Source organism: Lonchura striata, chromosome 6, assembly GCF_046129695.1.
Source record: "Lonchura striata isolate bLonStr1 chromosome 6, bLonStr1.mat, whole genome shotgun sequence".
Classification (NCBI taxonomy): Eukaryota; Metazoa; Chordata; class Aves; order Passeriformes; family Estrildidae; genus Lonchura; species Lonchura striata.
In genome coordinates this window covers 34,794,237-34,817,242 of record NC_134608.1, presented here as the reverse complement: position 1 = coordinate 34,817,242, position 23,006 = coordinate 34,794,237, and the positions used below count along the sequence as shown (strand labels likewise).

The window sequence follows — 23,006 nt, the reverse complement described above, 5'->3', positions numbered from 1 at the left end:
AAAAAAAAACAGTTTACAAACTTTACGTTTCATAACAGGAACATAAAGAAAGTCCATAAATACCTCAGATCATTGACATGGCATAGGTGGAAACTGCACTGAGAAATTAAAGGAGTGACCCATTCCTAACAGAAGAAAAAAAAACAGAAAAAAGGAAACCAAGGGGTCTGTCACCTATAGATTTCAAGTAGAGTTGAAAACATAACTAGATTATTCTCATCCAACAGCTGTGTATAGTGTTGTGAAAGAGATCTTGTCTCATCCCAGTTTCTAGTGTCCAAAACAACCAACAACAGTCTCAATTAACATCCTCATTGCAGGATATAAAAATCAAAAGAAACAGAAGAATTGTTGTGGCTGTGCATTCTCTGAGTGAGACAGCAGCTGCACTATACTCACAAAGTTGCATTTCTTACAACCTGTATTCTTCTTGGTTTACAGATAAAAGTTATACCAGCTCTTTAAAAATGTATTTCCTAGCTTTGCTGGCCTTCAAAGAAAGCAACATATAAGCACCCAGAAACCCCAGAAGTTACAACACTACTTTTAGGATGCGACTTCACGAGCAAATTTTTGGTGCAGCTAATTGCCCCTCTCATGTCTGCTCAATTTTAGGTATGAGGTGGAGGAGGACTGACACAGCAACATGCCCTGTGCAGCAGTGACATTATATGGGAGGGGGGCCTAGAAGCAAAATCTAGCAGTAAGAGAGGCCAGTCATAATGCAGTTGCAGGTGTAAGTCTGACACATAAGGCACTCTAGTTCATTATTAAGTATATTACCTTGTATTGCAAGTCCCTTTCCTAGGCTGTCAAAATTTTTAGAGACATCTCTCAATATCAGAACTTCAAATGAGATTGAAGGAAATCCTGCACATCATCCTCCCAACCTGCACTTAAGTACATTTCAGTTTTCGGTGCTTTTATATGCTTAGAAATTTCAAATTAAAAATTAAAAAACACCAAAACCAGTGAAACAAAAGTTCCCCACTCTACCCTGTCTTAACCACACAGGTCTGCTGTGGGCATGTAGGAATGGCTCACCAACATTCAGGAAAGAGGGCCACTTGGCACACCACAGGTTAACAAGTGCTGTCCCTGCATAATTTAGCTTAGGTAGCAATCATGTAAGAAACTTGGAAAATTCACAAATACCCTTCTATCACATACAGTCAATTAAAGATGGGGTCTAAACCATTCTCGGGAAAAAGAACTGAACTCATTACACTGAAGAGCCTTCCTAAGTACTCCTCAAAAGTTAACACTAACAAAAAAGGTTATTAACAAATTCAACAGTTTTCTAACCTGCAAGGTTAGAAACATGACCACCTCAACTATTGTTAGGTCTGTTTAAACCACCTTTGCTCTTTCCTCATCTACCTTCAAGAAATGTTAAAAAAAAAACTCTACCTGCACATAGGTAAACCCTTGTTCCACTCATCTCAAGCTCAGACACTCTTCACATTTAAAAAGAAAAATTGAGCCAAATCCATGTTAGCATTGCAGTGCAGAAATCAGATTTTCTTTGGTAGAAATATAAGAGCTTCAAAGTATAAAGCCACTGTACTAAGTCAATTTTGCCAAGGGATGATTATTTCTGTCCATCAAATTTTCTTTAAATTACTACAATGTTTTTTAAAAGGTCATTCTATTTCCATTATCAATTAGAAGAAAAGGTCAGAAACTGTTACATGAATAGTCTATAGCTCTGCAACTAAAGAAGTTAAAAGAAATTAACACAGAAAAATCCAGGTATAGTTTATCTACACACTGTGAAACAGACCTTCAAAAGAAACAGGTTACGTTCTCAGCCCACTTCTCCTTCATCTTCTTCACAATGTGAGCTTTCTACTGCATGCAAAAAAATTATCAGGCAAAACTTTAGTATCTGACAAGAAAAAAGTTATTTAAATTAAAATGAAATATATTTTAAAATACTTCAAACCTAAAGCAACTCCCTGAAGTTATTCCTGAGTAACAGTCATTACCTCAATATATTAAACCTCATTTAAAAACTGTTTCCTCCAAGCTCCACTGTCAACATGGCACTTCAGTTATTTTGTTACATTTCAGAATAAACAGGTGCCAAAACTTCACCTCCACTCCCTCAGTGTTCTGCCACCATATATTGGTATTGTGGAAAACACTTGATGTATGCCATTTTCCAGGTTTAACTACTCCAAATGATGGTATTTTGCCTTATAATGAAACAGAGACAGACTGAATTTGACTGCTGCCTTTATCCTTCATAATTTCCTCTCTTTTTTCCACTTAGGTAGCAAGAATTGGCAGGTTCTGCATTACAGTAGCCAGATACCCACAAGAATTTTATGCAAGATATGGGAATTCTTATCCTGCTCACCAATTCCTTTAGATAGCTGTTCTAAAAATGTAGGTTCAGAAAAATCTTCAGATTTTTTTATCCCTATCAGTACCAACGTCTGTGAAGTCCAAAGAATAATCTTAATCTAAAATACACCAAAAATAGAATATCTGATTTAATGGCAACAGCATCATGACAGAGATACACACACCAAAAAATCCCATTTTCCTCCAAAATAAGCATTCTAAATTCATTCTCTTCTTTTGTAAAGACCTTACCAAGCAAAATTGTAGTTACAGTTTCAGCCATATAAGCAATTCACAGAGCAAACTGATAACCGAGTAGGACTACATGGCAAGTTCAATTATGGATGCACCATATGCCTTCATCATCCTTTAGGTACACAAAAGAATCAATTTGTGCAATTTGTTCAGAACACAAAAAGCCCTTTTGGCAAGAACCAACAGTCTGAACACTTTACTGTGAACATCACTGGCTCACTCCACACAGCAGCAACAGTACCTTAAACAAGCACAGGAGTTACACGGCTCTGCCACAGGACCACAACCATGAACATGGTACAGGAATTTGCCAAATCCCCATGTTTATTAGAAGAAATAACCAGTGGGTTTATTTGGTGGTGATATTTTTTCCTAATTAACCTTCCTCTGATACTTAAGGTGACCTTTTTGCCAACATCTCTCAGCAGGGTACAGCAGTAGTTACTTCCAGAGTTACTTCCAAGTTTTGTAACTCAGTTCTCAATTTATCTCTTAACTTCACACACCGCCAGAGCTGCAAATCAGAAAATTCTAAACACTAAACGCTTATGTCCTAGCAAACATATACATCAAGAAAATTCTTCCATACACCTTGACTGAAAGCCATTATCACAGTAAGGTACAAAAACCACAAACACTAATAACATTAGCCTTGATATAAAAATACAGAGATCTGATTATACCTTGAACACACATTCCGGCATCAGTTTTTACTTTTTGTAGGCTGCAGTTAAGGGTTATCTTTCAGGAGATGTGGTGATCAGTAGTCACACTAAAAAGCAGTATTCCAAATCAGCACCATTTTTTCCTAGTAAAGATTCCCAACCAGAATATAACCTGGTAGAGGTTCAACAGCAGTACACCTCTCCTGCCCATTTTCTCTCCTCTTCCAGTGGTCATTAGCCAGTTGTTCAGCTAATTACTGTTTGATCTTACTACTTAGTGTTGCTGCAATTATGCAAAGTGGAGTTTTGCTTTTAAGAACAATCTCCATTTTATCTACTAAAACACATGAAAACAAAGACTAATCAAGCAAGTACTTTATCATTTATTCTCCCACCTGTAAAAAGGAAAGGCTTCTCAAAAAGATGAAGCTCATTAACTGAAGCAACTTTTACACAACTTTTCAAAAGCATCAGCTGGGGGAAAAACTAATACATAAAAAAAGTTTAAAATCAGCAATAGTGACTTCCTGCCCACTGAGCATTCAATTGCCTTTGCAGAAAAGTTTTAATGCCCCACCAATGTCTCCTATTCCTCAATGCTACACAAATTCTTCTATTTCCTGAAATAATTTTAGATCACTCTAATGAAGTCACAAGCAACCACGAATACAAATTTATAAACAGTAGGAAACTTGAAACAGGCATCCCTTACAGTTTCATGCATGATGCAGAGGGAAGGCATTCAATACAACCCAAGCTAGTGTAGTACTTTTTGTGAAAGCCATCACCACCTGGGAGCCCCTCTTCTCCAGGCACTCCCTGACAGCACTGTACATGATGTCAGAGCAAGACACACTGGATCTTCCACAAACACATTGGCATGGCAAGAGCAGCACCACCACTCTGTATGATTGCTAAGATAGAAAAGATCTTTCACCAGGCATTTCTCCTTTTTTCCCGTCAGCTTTTTTGGGAAAGAGTGGTGTTTTATGAGGCTTTTTTAAAGGCACAGAAATCAAAAACTAAAACATTTATATGTACTAGGTTATTTCTTTGATTTCACCAGCTGATAAGACAGGAACTAATAAAAAAAGCCAGGACTGCATTCACCTTGGCCACAGCTGCTTTAAAGCAGGTTCACCTTCCATAAATAAACTCACATTTGGTATATACTGGAAGCAAAGAACAACCAGCAAGGTCTTCAGAGCCAACCTTCTTAGCAAAAGCAAGCCACTAACTCTTATATTCCAGTCAAGACATATTCTAAATATTTATCTGGTATAGCATTGTCTTAGAAGAAAACAATGACAGAAAGCCGTTTTAGAACAATTCCCACACACAGGCAAACCTCCATCTCCAACTAGACTGCTTTAGGCTACAAATGAAAATCTCCAGCCATACTCCTGCCATTGGAAAAATACACTTTTTAATAAAGGGGAAAAAAAACTTTAAAATGCACTTTATGGGAAAGAAAGAAAAATTAATTCAAGTTTACTATACCCCAATTTTCTTCACCTTATCCATCCAACAAGTAATTCCACATACAGAACTAGAAACGCAATATAACATGTTCAAACATAAAGGAAATTCAAGTCTGAAGTAAAAACCATTTTATTTCCTTTCCTTTTATTTTTATTCCCAAATCCTCAGCATTTCTATTTCAAGATTTGTATTTCCAGGACACCAGACAGGCTTTCACTCAGCAACAACATCTCTATAGCTTCCCTACAGTAATCCCCCTGCAAGCCACCTCTATTTCACTCAAGGCAGACAGACTCCCTACCCTAAAATACAGCCTTGCTTTCTCCTAAAGCATTCCTGAGTTACACATATACACCAAAAGTTAAGCTCCTACAAGTCTAGTATGGTTTAGCTCACCTACATCTACTACAAATAATATATCAACAGTAAGGCTGAAAAAGTTGATAATCATGAACACTGGATATTTTTAGAAGTTGTTCTACAAAGAAGAAGCTGCAGTTTAGAAAGTCCATGCCTGTGACTACAGAAAGCGAGATGCAAGTACATGATGAAATAAATTCATCCTGTACAAGGGATTAAAAATATTAAAACTTTCCTCATGGAAATACAACTCTTAGATATAGAAAACTTGAGTTAGCTGAATCTCCATGTGACAACCTGCATAATTTCATGGCGGATTAAATGAAACATTTAAATAATCCAAGAAGCAGAAAGCAATTCAAATAGGCACTGTTTATATTTTTATCTTGTCTGTGTCCACTGAGCAAATTAACAGAAAAAAAGTAACACTGGCAAGATAACAAGAGTGTCTCAATTAGATATAATTATGCCTGATAAATCTTTTCCCATGAGGTGCAAGGCAAGACAGCTGTGACAAGCACAAGCTGCAAACTGATTTGTCCTTATCTCTTGAAACACTATGTGCTCTCTTATAAATGAAGCAAGTGATCCTATCTGCTGAGAGCCCATGGCACAAGAGCTGCAGCTACCAGAAAACAATATTGTGCGTGTCCCAGCAAGTTTTAGCTAGGTCTTCAGCATTATATGACTAAAAGTATTACCATAGGAGAGGTCTGAACCTAAACCAAGAATCCAGTTTCTGGATGACCTGGACTCTGCACCAAGAGAGCTCTATGGCACCTTGCTTCTGCTCTGGCATCATCATGCAGCTTGTCAGACATCACAAGCAATATGATGAAAGATACAAGTAGCAACGGCAAAACATCTTTTTTCACTGGTCCATGTAAAAGACTGATTTGCATTGGACTAAAATATCTTTATTGTCTGTTTTCTGTTCCCTGCCACTACTTCATTTTCCTACTCACTGTTACTGAGAATACCCACTTTCATGTTTCTCCCATAAGCATTTATTCTGGTATGACTATTATTGACTTAGACACATTAAAATATGGTGCAAAGTGCATCCCTGCATGCAGATCAAACAAACAGTAATTTATAAACTGAAAGCTGATAACAAAAATAAAGAAGGCAGAAAGCTACTTTTTCACTGAAAGTTAGACAACCACAAGTTTGCTTGATGCCTAACTTGAAGAAATGCAATATAACATGCCACACAAGGCAAAATGTATCAGGGGGACAACTAGAATTATGTGCAACTACTGCCAGTTCAATTTAGACAGAAAAAAGCTTCAAAGAGCAGAGATATACATTGATTTAATCTGCAGCTGCATGAAACAAGCTAGCTATGAATTAGGAAGTCTACTTCAAACAATGTTAAAAAACTCTATTTGAAAACAAAAGTAACATAGTAAAATATTATTCAATTTAAGACTCCTCATGCATCTAGGAATAAAAATAGACAATCTCAAGCTCTAGATAAGACCGAATTTTAAAAAATCTGCCTTGAAGTGCTTGATGGTGCCCTGTCTAAACCTAGAAGTGACATTGACTTTTACTCAGCACTAGTGAGATCCTAAATTAAGATGCCTAGTTTCGGCCTGCTCAGTGCAACAAAGATGGACTAAAGAAAGTTCAGCAGAGACCACCAAGCCATTTGGGGACTGAAGTGCACAAGGAACAAGGACAGGCTGAGCTACCTCACTTGTTACTTGGAAAAGGCTTGAGGGATCATCTTGCTTTCTGCACCTACATAAAGGGAGTTTACAGCAAAGACTAAGCTAAAGTCACTATCACTGTAAGTTACTGAAATTGAATAATCAGGGTCAGGAAAGGCTCATCCATTGCAGAATGTGTAAGAAAACACTTCTGTGGCACATGATACATGAAAATAAATAGAAATACCCCTTCCTCAACATTGTTGATAAACACCACTATTGGGAAGGGAAAAAAATTTTTAAAAATAGAAACATTTAAATGGAATCTCTACTAAAATAATAAGAAAATTTTAAACCCTGCCAATTGTTCAAAATAAAAATAAATCACTTTAAGCCATGCCCTTAACAAATATTTTGCCAAAAACCTCCCAACATTATCTGAAGCTGAAGGTCTTCACTTTGCACTTCTGGACACCATAGATTCAGAGATATTCCACAGCATCCAAGACACTGCTTATGAACCTCAGCATATCCTATTCTGTAGAAGTTTCACCCCAGACCCTACAATAATTTTGTTTTAGTTTTTAAAAAATACACTTAGCCACAAGGCTAGAAGAGAGATTATATTTCCCTCTTTTGCAAAAGAAAGGTCAAAAGACTTTAAAAGAACCCAATTCATGTCTTGAAACATAAATAGCAGCTCGTAATAAAATCAGGTCAAATACTGAGAACTTGGAACATGTAAATGTCTTCAGAAGGAGATTCAATTTCCAAGCAATGTCTAATAAGACCGATACAAACAGAACATTTACATTCCCATTACAATCTTTTCCTCTAACAGCCCCTTCCTTTCTTTAGCATTCTCCAGATAAAAAGCTTTGTAGCCTCATACCTATCAAAAAGATTAAAGAGAATTCAAGCAAAAATCTGCCTAACTAAGACTAAATTATTTTTTCTATTTTTAGAAATAGAAATTTCTAAAAATACAACAAATATTTCTATTTTCTATATTTCTATTTTTAAAATTAGAAATAGGCTTTGGGTTTGGCATAACTAAGAATGGATGATGAACAAAAAGATAAATACAATGAGGATCAGTTTAGCATGTCTGAAAGCATCCATTCATAACTTGAGACAACAGTGGTTGCACAATGTATGCAAAGACCAACCCTTCTATAACCACTCAAACACTGAATAAAACCAGTTATTTGTTAGGTCCAAAAAAGTTGAAAAGTGCACTTTCTCAAATATTTGTAGAGATAAAGTTGTCAGGAAGCTACAGGAGATGAAATACTGGCTTCACAAGCATTTACAGCAAATCTCTGCACTATCACATCACCAAACATGATAAATTTGGTCCAAATGAGATTTAGGCACATGCTCAAATTTTATCAGGTGTGGCAGAACACGATACCAAACTGGTATCAGTGGTAGGGAATTACATTAGATCTAATTCAGTATCCTAGTGGTCTAAATAATCAACATGTAATGCAAATAAGCCATGCTGCTACCTGGTGTTGCTGTTTTTATTAAAGCCAACATAATAATTTAAGAGACTGATACTTTAGCTATGACTACTGTACTTTTGACCCAGTAGTGGGAGTCCTAAAGTCCTGCTTGTAGCATCACTGAACCAGTGTTCTAACTCAGTAACCTTAAGTTTGGATACATATTATTACATACTCTTCACATGAACTTTTATGACTTTGTGTGCAATTGCTCTTTCCTCCTTTTACTAAGAAGGAACTTAAATGCATTTATTTTGTGTTGCAGCACTTCTTCAACCCAGTGCTGATTAATACTGAATGCCTGAAAAAGGGTGAGGCTGACAGACACTGTCACCAAAACTGCAAAACCATTACAGCAGCCTCAAAACAAAGTTATCCTAGAATATCTGTGAATAACTATAATCTAGTATTAGGCCATGCAAATAGTCAGTGCACATGAACAAGTATTCTCCTCAACTCCAGAAGGAAAGAGGGATCAAAGATCTCTAATCTCAGGAGCAATGGAATGGAAGCAAGAGCTCACTGAGCCCAGACTGCACATCCTACAGCAGGTGCTGAGTTCCCAGAGACAGAAAGGGGAGTCTGGCCCCGTTACTGCTCCCCACAATGCCACTGTTGCAGACAACCAAAGTCAATATGCAGCTTATTCAAAGATCTCCCCTTCTGAGATGGATATAAACACTTGGCTTTGCATCTCTACAACACAAGAAATCTCACACTGCAACTATCTTCTAGTCAGTCTCAAGATGAAAAATAAGTCATTACAAATTCTGCCTTACCTGCAGGCTTACTGTCCAACAATCAAAAGGATTACAACCACATAAGATTCTAACTTTATAAGTCAGGATGCTCTTTTTGGGATACTCCTTTCTCATACCACTTGTCCAGTGAGACCCAAAACACTTAACCTCTGCATTCTCTGTCCAGGTACAAAATGACACTGCTTAATTTCTCAAACAAAACCAAAAAAATTGAAGGAAAAAAATGCTTACGTTTTGGTCAGACAAGCAAAACCAAGAATAAAACCATCTTTCACACTCATCAGACCACCTCTTTTCAACTAAGCTTTGCAAGGCACTTGCCAGTAAGCACAGGCAGTCAGAAGGGTCTGCTAAGAGTGAATTGGGAGGACAGGATCCCATTTGTGTTCATCCTCCTCTGACATTCACAGAATTTTGCAGGTTGAGCCTTAAAGCACTCATCTCTGTAGCACATTAAGAGATTCTTCTTGAGGAAAGGTATTATGAAAAAGCTTTTGGTAACCAGTATTTCAAAGTTCAAGAGTTACACTATGGGGGGGGGGGGGGGGGGGGGGGGCAGGAATAGAGGGGCGTGGTATTTCAAAATACTCCAAGGCAAAAAAGACATTTTCCTGATACAAAGTGATTTCCTTTGCCAAAAATAGACAAAAGCTGCTCACACAAGAGTAGCACTAGCCATACTGGAAGGAAAGAAAGAAAGAGATCTTGTAAGACATTTAGCTACAGCTAAAACTATTGAGCAACCTAAACACAGACACCACTACAGACTCCCACTACATTTATCTTCTGCACTTTTTCCGGAAGGAAGACTGGACAAGCAATTACATGAACTAACAAGGTCTTGGTACCTTCAAATCTCTCTCAGATTTGATATATAAAACCACATACACTTCAGCTGAAGTTCTTCCCATGAAATTGCATTCATCACAGCTTCTCTGGCAGCTTAGAACATCCTTGAGTGTGCTACACCTCTTAGCACTGCTGAGACTCGGTCTCACTCACTCATTAGCCTTTACAAAACCTATTGGACATTTTAAGACCTCATAAAGGGCTAAACCAAACCCCAGCAAATACAAAATATTTAGGAAGTTGGGGAGAAGAAAGAAGTGTTAAGGAAGAAAGCAAACTGGAAGGAACACAAACAGCATAACCATTCCAAAGGGTTTCCACAGCAAACCAAAAACTTTGAGAGCAACCTTGCCTCAAAGCTGTTACAGGAAATGCAGAACACAGCCACTGCAATCACAGCAGTGACTGCCATGCAGCACAGCTACCCAAGCTAGTGCTGAGCTGAAGAACACTATCCATGCATTTGCTAGAACTAGAGAAAAGCTCAAATAGAAAACCTGCCAGTGACAATGTGAGGCATGTTGGCTGCCTCTCACAGGGTGCAGTGTCAACAAAGACACTCCCTGAAGTACAGCCAGGCAGTACCTCACAGATAACTTCTGAACACAATTTTTTCTGGAGATATCATGAGAGCCTACACCAGATATTAATTCAGATTTAAAGGAATACTTTAAAATACATTTTAATGGCCTTAGATTTGACGATTTCTAAGCATTTTCTATGCATTCTGTTTGATTCCTTTTGCTGTTTTATGGACCTTCTCTATTGCTACAAGTCAAGATGCACAAGAGCTCACTAAAACAGGGAAATCTAGCAATTAAAATTCAAGGCAGTCTATTTCAGTATTACTTTAATTTGCAGCATGCCAGGTACTGTGCTGGTAGCACTGCTCTTCTGACTTTTGACCTAAAACTGCTGGACTAATGGCAGAACCAGAAAGGCGACAGCCACATCAGCCCAACACTGTCCCTGAGCCTGAAGAGGAAAGGCTGCTAGCCACATGCAATGCTACGCTCCTGCCATTAAATGCTACACACGTGCAACTACAAATCCAGCAGAGCATTACATGGTGCCATGTAGGCACTGAGAGCTAAAGCTATAACAATAAATAAAATAAGTCCAGGGCACAGGTCTAAGCTTTAATCCATAACTCTCATGGTTCTGTTCAAGCTTACTAAGGGGCCATGATGTACACGAAATCTCGTGAGGCCAGGGACTGTTCCCAGCAAACAGCAAGAGTTTGAGCTGAGCAGAGCCACTCTTGGAAGCAAAAAGCAGACAAGTACAGATGTAGTCCCTGCCTTCATCTGAGCTGGCACAAGAATCTCCAGCACAGCTTTACAGCTAGTAATAAATAAATTTGTCCATAGTAGGATGAAATCTAAAGCCCAAGGCAGCTTCTGCTCTGAACATTACTAGATATTTCTCATGTATGTGTTAGGACACCTTGCTCAAGGGCACCTTCATTTCCTTACTTCACAAAGTCAATGAGATAAACTAATGAAGGAACACAAGGCACTGACATTACAGTAATGTCACATCAAAATACAATCTCATTAGTACCTCTCATTATAAATAGAGTGCACGCAATGCAGAGCAGCACCACTATCATGCAACTAATGCTGCACCACATTAGTTACCTAGATGATTCTGTATTTTGCCCAAGATCTAAGATGTCCAATTAGGGCTTCGGCCTTTTCCAGTCAATGAAAGTACAGACACAAGTGCATAATACCTCCCTATTGTCAATATTGTAATTATCCTGCTTGATTCATTTCCCCTTTATTTTAAATCAAGACAGGTAGAATAGTTTAAAACTAAGTGAGACGGAGAAGTGAGATATAAAGGAACCAGCTTCATTCCAGAAGTAATTGTTTCTGTGTCTAGTAGAAACCATTTACAAAACCTTTCCTACAAAAATCCCTTCTTTCCTAGATGCAAAAAAGGAGCAGATCAGATGACATTAACCTTTACCAGAAGCAACAGTTTGTTCCTTACATGTAATCATGAGACTGGACAAGTCATTTGTGTTCACAAGACAAGCAAAGGCCCTGAGAAGAGCGTGTGCTCAGAGCTGTATATTGCTATTAAACCAGTCCTTCCCTTTGCAGCCAAGTCTCTGACTGTCCAGTGTCTCAGAAGAGGAAACTAAGACCAGATGATCCATTCCCAAGGGACAGCTCCATGCTGTAAGCCCTTCTCAATTATCTTCCTTGTGAGGCAGAGCCAAACAACTTTTTGGTACAGCCATTCTGTGAGATAATGACAACAGTTTAATTTCAGAAGTAGTTTCATTAACACTGCATATGCTCATCTTAATGACATTCAGCACTAATTAACATCATTATAAACTGAACAGCAGTGGCACTTCAATAGTATCCTGAGTCTTTCAGGTTCAAAATTTTGAGCATAGGGATAATAAAACACACTGACTTGCAACCCAGGGTGCCAGTATTTGAGCACCTAACCTGCTTGAAGCTGTAATTTATTTCAAGAACTTTTGGCATCTCAGCTAAGTACTAACGTGATAACAAAGAGAGGTTACAGCAAACAAGATATCTACTGCTATTAATATTTTTAAATCAACAGAACAGTCACTCAGCACTAACACTGGATTCAAAACAAAAAGATACAACCACCTTCAGAAAGAATTTTTCTACCTGGCAAAAGAGCTTTGAACATCTAACACAAAGAGGTTTTTGTACCTCCTTCACCAGGAACAGGAAAATACTGTAATGCTGAAACCAACCACTACTTAGGGATATTTTGTATTATACTACATATACCATTACTTCATTTTCAAAAGTACTATTAAACACTAACAATAAATTACTTTACTTGCAAGCACGTAACACCCACATACTGCTGCAGTTTTTATTGAAACCTGTAAAATGCCAGTGAAATAGACAGCACTGTTTTACAAGTCCTCTTCTTTTCCCCATGTAAAAATGTGAATATGAAAAAACACACAAGCCAATACAATGTTTTTACAATGCTCATGTAACTTCTCTGTTTCAAGGAATAAAGTTCTAATTTGTAGTGATGTTTCAAAAAAGCATTAATTTAGTTCTGTTTTCTGACAACACCTGGAAAAATAAACTAAGCATTCTGGAGGAAAGCAGGATCCAAATTTAAGAAACTAGTCAGAATTTTAAGCATTAAGCTTCATTTCTATCGAGTTGTCCCAATTCTTCTCCCACCTCCCTTCAAACATATTGTCAACTCTTCTCTCACTTTTGAAGCTAGAAAATGAGACATCTCTGGACCCTTCTTTTATAATTTGTAACACTTACGAAAAGGAGAGAAGAAGAGAGAGGCAGAAACAGATTACATGATTCACTTGCTCATACAGTTTTAGCTACAATATTTAAACACACATCAAAAAAATGCTTTCATCAGTACTGTTCTCTACCAAAAAGCATTAGCCATGCTAACTCTGGATGCTTTGAGATTGCTTTTATCCTTTACAGTATCCCTGATGTTCACAACACTACCTTCCAATATGTTCCAAATAAGTAAATTATCAAAGCATTAATTGATTTTACATCTGTCCACTAGCTCTACATTTTACAATTACTTCAAGTTTGACTCTTGTTAATTCTAATTACTTTTTCCTATTACTTGTAACTGAAAGATTACATGAGCATTTTATCTAAGAATTCCTTCAACTACCCCTTAATTTTAGTACTTGTATCAGTTTGTGAGGTCTGTTTAGTCCTACGTCACTTGAGGCTATGCTTCAAGAACATAAAGACAGCTTGACCTTACTTGGGAATATTTGATCACTAGTATTAATTGCTTTGTGGGTTTTTTCAAGCAAAGTGCAGGTTTACAAAAAATAAGGAGGAGTTAAGCTCTCTTCCCTTATCCAGCACTTCAGACATTTTTTATCTCTGGCCAATCCATGCTTCTACAAGAGGCAATGTTTACCTTGCCTATAATTATTTTTAATTTAGCCAGCTTCACACAACTGCAATTAAATGAATTAAAATAACTGCTTCCCCCCTCTTATTTTCAGAACTGATGCATTCTATATCTCAGTTAAAAAAATACATTCACAATACATGCCCTCTTGCCCTTGGCAGGCATAAAGTTGTTGGCAGTCTGAGGCAAGTCATTACACTTAACACACACAAAAAAAAAGGTACATCAATGCAAGAATGGAAAACCTCAATTCAGTGAAGTATCAATTCATATACTAAAAAAAAAATATATTTAATGATGTCAACAATCAGGAGATAATTAGTAAATTCTGCTAAAATAATGATTAGCACCTTTTGCAACATTTAATAACTGCTTATTTTCACACCTTTGTTTTATAGGAGCTGCACTTTAAATTACCAACAAATTTGAAAGTCTTTACAGCATCAACACTGCATATACAAGTGATTAAGTCTAGAACACATAGTACACTATTTCATGTTCACAACCAATCCCAAAACTGCTGTTTGGAGACAATAATCTGTCCCTGTTCTCAAATGTTATCTAGCATATTAACTAACTTAAAAAAAAAGTTCCAGCTGAAAATAAAAGTACAATAGTACAGGATTTCTAAAAAGTTCTGATGATTTCATTTTAGCACATGATAAAAAGCCCTGTGAGGTTCTGCAGATCTTCTGGCTTTACCTAGATTGGGTGGTAACTGTATAATAAGGCAAGACTTAACTTCAGGCTCTCAAATTATTCCACAGTGCATCACAGCTCAAATAGCAGAGTGGAAGTGTCTCTGGCAGGTAGGTCTCCAGACCACCACCAACACTCATGTCACTGTACAGGTAAGCACTAAAAACTCACAGATCTGAATTTTTGAAAAAGCCTTTTCAATCTGAAACGGATGGCATGTTTTAAGATTACACTAGCATTTTCCTTTTGTTTATATTAACAGAGGCATCCTAGCAAAGATTCTCCTACCACCTCTGTATGGCAATGCAATAAACAGTACTAGATTTGGGAATTCCCAGAGCTAGGCTGAGTACGAGTCAATGACTACACTACAAGACAATGCAGAAATCAGGGAGGGGGGGAAGGTTAAACAAAACCAGAACAGACATTCTGTCAATAGTTCCTTCTTCAAAGACTGCAAAAGAAGGGAGAGACTCAAGGGAAAAAAAAACATCCAAGGAAAGGATAAACTATGTTAACAGCTTTTACAGAAGTATCTCCTTTTCTCCTTACTTCTAAATATTTTCTTCAGCAAAAGCTGTGGGAAAGCATCATGGTTTGCTCTTTCTTCCAGCTGCTGCATGATCAATACAGTGCAGTCTATTGAACTATTTTATTCCGATTCATACAACAAGCGGTTAAATACATATGGGAAGCAGATTATCAGTGCCAGTATCATGTCATTCATGAAAATATATTTATTTCCAAGGCATGAAAATGCCATATCTTTCTTCTGCACAATTATGCAGTTCTTCAGCATGGACTGAAAGCATAAAATCCTATTTCAGCCCTTACAATTTGAGAAGAATACTCCTAGAAATTTCAACTGCATCCAGCAGAAGGAGGGAAGGCTCTCCAGGATTTATTTGTTGAAGTCTAGTATTGTCTTCTATTTGACATGTGCAAAAACATTCCAAAAAGAGTATCTGACATTTTAGCTTTTATAAGCTAAAAAAAAAAAAATAGATTGGCAATTCAGAAAATTAGGAGAGAAGCCATGTCCACAAAAACAAAAAGAGATCTTTAAACAGTTCAGAGATAAGAACTGTAATGACTTTTATATAGCACTAACGTGTTTAAGCCTGCAGTCTGAGTTTCATCACCCATTGTCTTCTTTAATTTTTAAATATGCAGACAAAGTTATGTTACACTTCAGAAATGCAAGAAAGAAAAAACTAAAGTCTGATCTTTGCCAGTTTCTTCAGCAAGAGCAAATTCATGCTGTGGCACTGCCAAAAGGCAAACGTTCAAGATGTGTATGTTACTGCTTACATGAGTCTCTTGAGGAAAAATAACTAAGTACACACAAAACCCACTGCCCCCCTTGTGTGCCTGGAGATAAAGGAAAGGGGGCTTCCTGTCGCAGGTTTGCAACCTGAGAGCTGCCAGCAGTGCTGCTGCTACCGCTGCAAGAGGCACTAATTGGGCTAGACACCAAAGGAAAAGTGCTTCACATGAGTAATAAAAAAAGCTTGCTATAAGGATGGTTTTTCCTTTCTTGAAGTTGTTTAAGCTGTACCTACAATAGCACTTCCAACAGCAGTGCCCTTTGAGGAGCTCTCCAGCTATCACCAGCTAGCAGTCAGCAGAGCCCACAGAGGTTTAACCCGGGCCCAACCTCCACTGGAGCAGGGCTGGCTGCCACATTGCTTCCTGGGCCTCATGGCTTTGTCCTGTCAAGCTTTACATCTCAAATGATGGACATTCACCAAACTCTGGGGTGGTCTGTTAAATGCTCTCACCCTCAGAATTAGTTATTTTAATTTCTATAGGTTTTCTGGTGTCCATAAACCAGAATTCCCCTAGAGGAAACTGAGCTAAAAATCCCTGCCCAGAAGTTCACCAAATGTGACCCAACCCTTAATGGTCACAGAGGTCCAAGCCAACAAACCACATCTCTGTAGGGAACATCCAATCCAGGAGATCAAACTAAATTCAGTCTGAAGTAAAATTGCTCAAATGCAAAAAGTTTTCATCCACAAGACTTAATGCCCCCACCTTCAGCCAGAGAGCCATGTCTACTGTGCCAAATTATTTGCTCTAGTAAGACCAAGTGACAAAACCATGCATATAAAACAGCAATTTTTAAATCAAATGAAAGTACATTTTTACACAAAAAGAAAGGAAAAAAAAACTTTTAAAACAGGAAATAATCTCTCCCATAAACACCAATCAACATAGATCTGCCAAATACTTCCAGAGACAGTGTGAATCCAGTATTTAATCATAAAAACAATACAAAAATAAAATTGCAATCATTTGAAAAAGTTCCAAGAACAACTTTAAAATGTTCTTGGGGCTAAGCTGTGGTGCTTAGTTGCTGGCTGGGGTTAAACCACAACAGCAACCTTTGGTCAAATATAAAAATGCATGCATTAAAAGTGTCTGAAAGTTTTCAAAGAGAGCTGTCTTTAGAACCGCCAACAAGAAAACCCAAGATATGTACCAAAGCTGCTGATGTGAGCTGGCATACAGAAAGTTCTGCCACCACAGCAATTGTTTTACAGATACTATCTGCCACTCTTAAAAAAAGGTCTGTATTAATCCTATTTCACATCACATCAGCATACAATAAGCCTGTTATTATTTATTCAAAAGTCAAAAGACAATTGACTTAGCTTATGGTGCTGTAAAATGCATCATGACTGGAGAAACTCTGAGAACAGGGCCATGCTACAAAAGCAGCCCTTGGCACCTCCTGGAACCTCACCCTCCACTGCACAGAGAAGGCAGCAAGGCAGCCTACACAGCAAAGGAAGATGCTTGCCAATTTCCCCCACCCAGAAAAGTAAATATTAAAATCCATAAAATAATCCAGCCAAGCAAATTAAACATAACTCTCACAGGCAGATCCAACAGGCAACTTTTGTCCAAGTTATGCTCAACTTCTGACCCATACCTCTGAGCAGCCTGGAAGAAGAACTTGTTCCCCGATGATTTTGGTTAGTTGAATATTTAATCAACTATAACATTACAAGTTATAGGAAAAACAGGATTGTTTTAGGGTTAACTGAAGAAGCTTCACTAAATTAAAAGTCTGTGTTAAAGCACAAGTTCAAAGTTAACATCTCACAGCTGCAGTAATAAAATAACAATCAGTCTCTCTGAGGTTTATGTGAGTATTTTGAGGTACAAATCCTGTGACCTCAAAAGGTAAATAAACAACACAAAATTTAAACACCTCCAAAAGCTATTTGAGCACGGTAAGTAAACAATATGGATTAATAAAGAACAAACCAACTATATGATACATACCAGTAGCTTCTCTAAGTTTTGAAAACTTATAAAATAAAACTTGGTCTTCAAAAATCATTCCACTAATCTCTCCAATCCACCTGAAGAAAGCATTCTTCCCATTCTACAGACCCTAAGACCAAAAGTAAAAGACTATTAAAACATCAACAAAAAATTCGAAGTGCCTCTCAGGCCTATGCATGAACCACTAGTGCCAGTAACAACTCCTCCTTCTCTATAATACACTTTCAGAAAAGTTTTCTACACAGCCATGCATTTTGATGAACTTGATTTCTCTTGGAAAGAGACAGCCATCCACGATGAAGGGAACAAGAACTATGACTACTGCACTGCAGCATCCAGCACAAGCTGAAGGAGCGTGAACACACAGCTTTGCAGGACTCCACTCCACTCACAGAGTCAGACCCTTGAAAGAACCATGACAAATACTTGGTTAGCAATCATACAATTCAACAGCTACTAAGATTATGAAAAGTGTTCTGTCCCTGCATTCAAAAGTAGTGCTCTTTAAAACATGCTTCCATAAAGAACACAAAGACATAAATGCTTAGCCTCACTTAACATAAAAGAATTGTGGCTGACTCTAAATCAAATAACTCGCTCAGTAAACTGAGCCACAGAATCCAATACTAAAGAGACTAAGACAATGACATAATTTAGCTTTACATATGCAAAAACCAGACATCTAAAACCATTTTATCTGCTGATTCATATTCAAAAATAGTTATAGACTCTACAACTCCCAACGGGTTTCCCCAAGTTCACAGTGCAAAACTACTATCAAAGCTAACACCAAAACTGCTACAGACTGTGTTAGTCTTGTGCTGCCAGCTGCATAAGAATTTAAAATAAAAAATTACTGTCATTCAGCCTCACCAATGACTATAATCTGTAGGTTTACAATCAAGCCATAGGTTCATCATTGCTGGTAAGGCTGCACCCCGAAAAAGCACTGACTGCCTTTCATTAGAGAAAACCTCAAGTCTCATAGAGCCATCAAATCCCATTTTATAAACCTCCAGCTTGAGAGTCCTCATTCAAATACTACACTGAAGTCTTGTGAAATATAAAGCTTAAGATTACTTAAAAACTGCCATTTAGGAGAGATATAATTGAAATCAAGTCACTGAAGTCAAATCTCCCTGGAAACATAAAATACAGAACAATGTAACTTTTTTCACTCACAGAAAGATACTGAGCATATGATTGATTTTACATGCCAAATCAACAAAACCCTCACCTAGCAGTTCTTAAAATTATGTATTTACACTGATAAAAAATAACTGCACTTACTATTGTTGTATTCCTGTCACAACTTGTTAACAAGTTAAACAAATGGCTCTCAGAATAAATGAATAAAACAAAAATCTAAATTACAGATAAAGAAGTAAACAGAGAAAAGATATTTAAAAATTAAGATTAAATGATCTCTTATTGACTTTTAAAATATCTAAATTAAAGAGTTCAGGAGAAATAAAAGGAATCTGCCTGAAGGCAAGAAAGCCAACGAAACAATAGATCAAAACTGTTTGCAAAACAACCAACACTTAGGGTCAACGAGAATAAATTTCAACCTCTGAACACATCAGCATTAGGGAAACTAACTTGTGTGACTGAAATTTTGATGAAGGCAGAAGCTCTGCTTCTTTACCCCAGTAGGGCATCCCAGATTTCTAACCAGTAGCAATAAGAACTCAATAGCTTGCAGCAACCCCCTTGCTGAAGGGATTAAACTACTGATATGGAGAAAACTATTCCTTTTTTTTTCCTCTACAATAGACATGCTATAGGACAAAACAGAGGAATAGAAAAGAAATTCAACTGGGCCTCAACCTATTCTCTTACTAGCCTACCTCACATTTTCCCAACATATTTCTAAAATTATCCTCATGACCTTACTAAAGTTCAAAATAACCAGTTGGAATATTCTACGTTAAGTTTTGTTTTCCTATCTTACAAATAAAAAATGCCTCCATAGTAGCAAAACTAATAGTGCTGAAATGGACATTTTAAAGGATATATTTGAGACAGATTTACAAAACTGAGAAGACAATAAGAGCTACACAAGACCAAAATGCTCCCACAGTGCCAGCAGAATGCTTATAAGAATGATGGAAAAAAAAGCACTCCTTGAAAAGCTGCAGGAGGGTGAGAGGCCACATTTGGACATGGTTTTTAAAACAACAATCCAAAACTTAATCCCAAACCTTGAAATAACATTTCAGATAAAACATGAGAGCAGGGAAAAAAAAGTTTTTCCAGCCTAGAACCAATGATGCATGACTGAAATTACAATAATACCTTTTATTATAGAAAAAATAGATAATTAATTGCATGTCCTCATATTAAGTCTTCATTCCTGGCTGCAGCTCCACCCTTCCACAGGTCTGTGTCAGTGCTTGCTTCTACACCTGCTAGCCTTTTTCATCAAGCAAATTTTTGCAGCCCTACAATAGCCAGAGCTGACATCCCATTTTGCTTCTGACTTCATGATCTATGAGGTTTTATGAACCACAACTGAGAGCTAAGTATGCCTATCCCAAATAGCAATGATGAAACTAAGCACTTTATTAGCATCAGTAAAACCTTCTTAATGCAATGTTGAGCAACTAAGTGCACATCCTTTAATCAACTGGCCATAAATAAACACTTAAAATGGTGAAAAAAATCTTCTATCCCTAACTTCCTATCACCAAAATGAGACACAGTATACACACAAAACAATCAAGAAATTTTTCTTTTTAGCTTTACCTAAATAGAACCTATGGGGTTGTTTTTTTGAAACCAAGAAAAAATTATTGTGAAGTTCCCACACTGTTTCTACATTAGTAACTGGTATGGCATCTGATGGCCTAAGGCATAAAAGCCTTGACATTGAAACACAACTTTAGAGATCTCTGTGATTACAATTGCCACAAACTTCTACCTTAATACTTTCACATGTCTCTCCCTCCACTTCAGCTGAAGGGGAATGGAGTCTAGCCCAGCAATACATTCCAAATAAATAACAACCAAACTCTCCGCCTGAGAGAACACAGATACTTGCTACCCAATTAGTACTTGCAGCAAAAACTCTTTTCCTTTTTACAAAACTGGTATATGCCTTATTTTAAAGGAAACAATAATTTCCATGGTTAGAAAAAGAAATAAAAACAATCAATCAAAATCCCATCACGAAAGGGCTGCTTTCTAAAGAAAATACCAATCCTGCTTTATCCATACAGATCTGGAACCTAATGAAATCCGACACCTTAACTCTGAAGACAAATTTGCATTGTATTATCAACTAGGGCTCCGGCTCACAGATGCACTTCATTCAGCATGCAGTAACGGGTTCATTAAAGCAGCATCACTCAAATTTTTTAAAGCGATTTTGCAGGTAAAAATTTAAAAACACGATTTGGTAAGCCGTATTATCAAAAAAAAATGCCTCTGTTTTATTCAATGGGTTAAAACGTGCCTCCTCAAACTAAAACATACAGATGTTGTGGCCAAGGTTATACAAGGAGATCTTCATTAAGTTGAGCAATTCCCATTTTGTGTCGCTGCTGTACCAGACATGAATGAGTACATTCCTCATTGCATGAGCTGAAGCTGCATCACAGCTATCCGGTACAGACAATACAGTTATTTTTACATACAGCATGAGAACATTAACATCAGGACTTCACGCAATATAAAAGGGAAAGAGCAAACCAACTCGGCTTAGGAAGATAATCATTCGCCTTCTCATCTACCTTTCCTTGCTTCTCCACCTCCTCCTTCCCCTTAAGATTCGATTTAAGGCATTCCCTGCTTTCCCACTTTTCCAGGCTCCCAGTGAAGAAATCAACCATCCGCAAACATTTGTTCCTCCACCCCGCCTCCTCGAGCGGAGCATTCAGAACATCCCCACCGGCACTGCCCCCAAATCACCTAATTGTTATCATTACCGCGGTCTCAGCACCGGCTCGGAACAAAACCGGTCCCACTACACCCTCGCTGGCTATAAAAAGTAGAGAAGGAAATAAAAAAATAAATAAATAAATAAAAGAGGTTCAAGTGCAACTTACGGGGGCGAGCAAGAGACAAGTTATCCAGCGAGCCGCGGGGGCGAGCAGCGTGTGCCGCTGCGGGCCGCGGGGAGCGCGTCCCCCGCCGCAGGGCGCCCTCGGCGCGGCCGCCTCCGCACGGACGGGCAGCGCGGAGCCGCCGCCTCGGAGCGCAGCCGGGCCACCGCCGCTCCCGCTCGGGGCTGCCTTTCCTGCGGAGAAAAAAAACACAAATCCGGAACCTAGCACCCGGCACGGCTCGCTGCAGGCGGACCCGCGCCCGGCCCGCTCCGGAGCCGCCGGCACGGCAGGCTCCCACCGCCCCGGGGGCGCTCAGGGCAGGCACCCCCGCCCGGCTCTGGGCGCTGCGGCGGGGGGCAGCTCACAAGGCCACTTTCACTCGGAGCCCGCTGCCCTCGGCCCCGTTAACCCCCGTCGGGCAGGCGGCCGCGCAGCCCCGGGGCTGGGGGCCGCTACCCTTCCCCCGCACACCCACCCGCACAGCCCTTCGGCCAACGGCACGGCGGCTCCCCGCGGCAGGAAGGAGGGGGCGCGGCGTGCAGCTCGCCCCGGCTCGACGCTCCCGCTCGCAACTCACCCAACAAAGTTGCTGCGGCGGCTGCCGGCGGCTCCGCTCCGCTGGCTGGGCTGGGCTGAGCGCGGCGCTCCCGCCCGCGCAGCCCGGGATGAGCTCACCTCGCGCCCGCCCCGCCGCGCTCCGCCCGCCGCCGCTCTCGCGAGAGGGGCCGCCCGCTGCCCGCCCGCGCGCCGGCGGCGTTCCCATGGCAACGGCCAAGCCGGGCCCAGCGGGCGGCTCAGGCCGAGCTCCCTGCGTTCCGATTGACTCCTGACCATTTTGGTATTTACAGCACTTCCAGCCTCCTGGAGACCTGTAGGGAGAAGGTCGCTGTAGTTGCTAACACAACCTACCGCTACCATACTGAAAGAATATCCCGAGTTCTTTTGCTGCCAGTCAAATTAAAATGGATTCTCCCTTAGATATCCATCACAGATAACAAATTAAAGATGTGGGAAGGCACATCTGAAAAATAGCATACGTAAATATCACTCCTCCTTCTGCAGGAACGCTGCTGAGTTTTCAAATGGTGAGAATTTTGAAAACAAGCTGCGGGTATCATATTCTGGATGCTAGTGGTTGTTACTGTCCTTGGCT

The 23,006-nt window shown here is 39.1% G+C and overlaps 1 protein-coding gene across 3 annotated transcripts in view; it reads right to left on the bottom strand.

The window, feature by feature from the left end:
• SIPA1L1 (signal induced proliferation associated 1 like 1) overlaps nt 1–22,499 on the bottom strand; it is a 199,426-nt gene extending 176,927 nt beyond the window's left edge. For 2 of the 3 annotated variants that reach the window (XM_021543123.3, XM_021543124.3), the window contains exons 1-2: nt 22,431–22,497; nt 21,854–22,044 (exon numbers count right to left, since the gene is read on the bottom strand). The gene's annotated coding sequence lies outside the window, so the exon portion shown is untranslated. Of the gene's footprint in view, nt 1–21,853; nt 22,045–22,430 lie in introns of all 3 variants that reach the window. The other variant, XM_021543125.3, reaches the window with a different exon arrangement.
• Between the last annotated feature and the right edge of the window lie 507 nt (nt 22,500–23,006).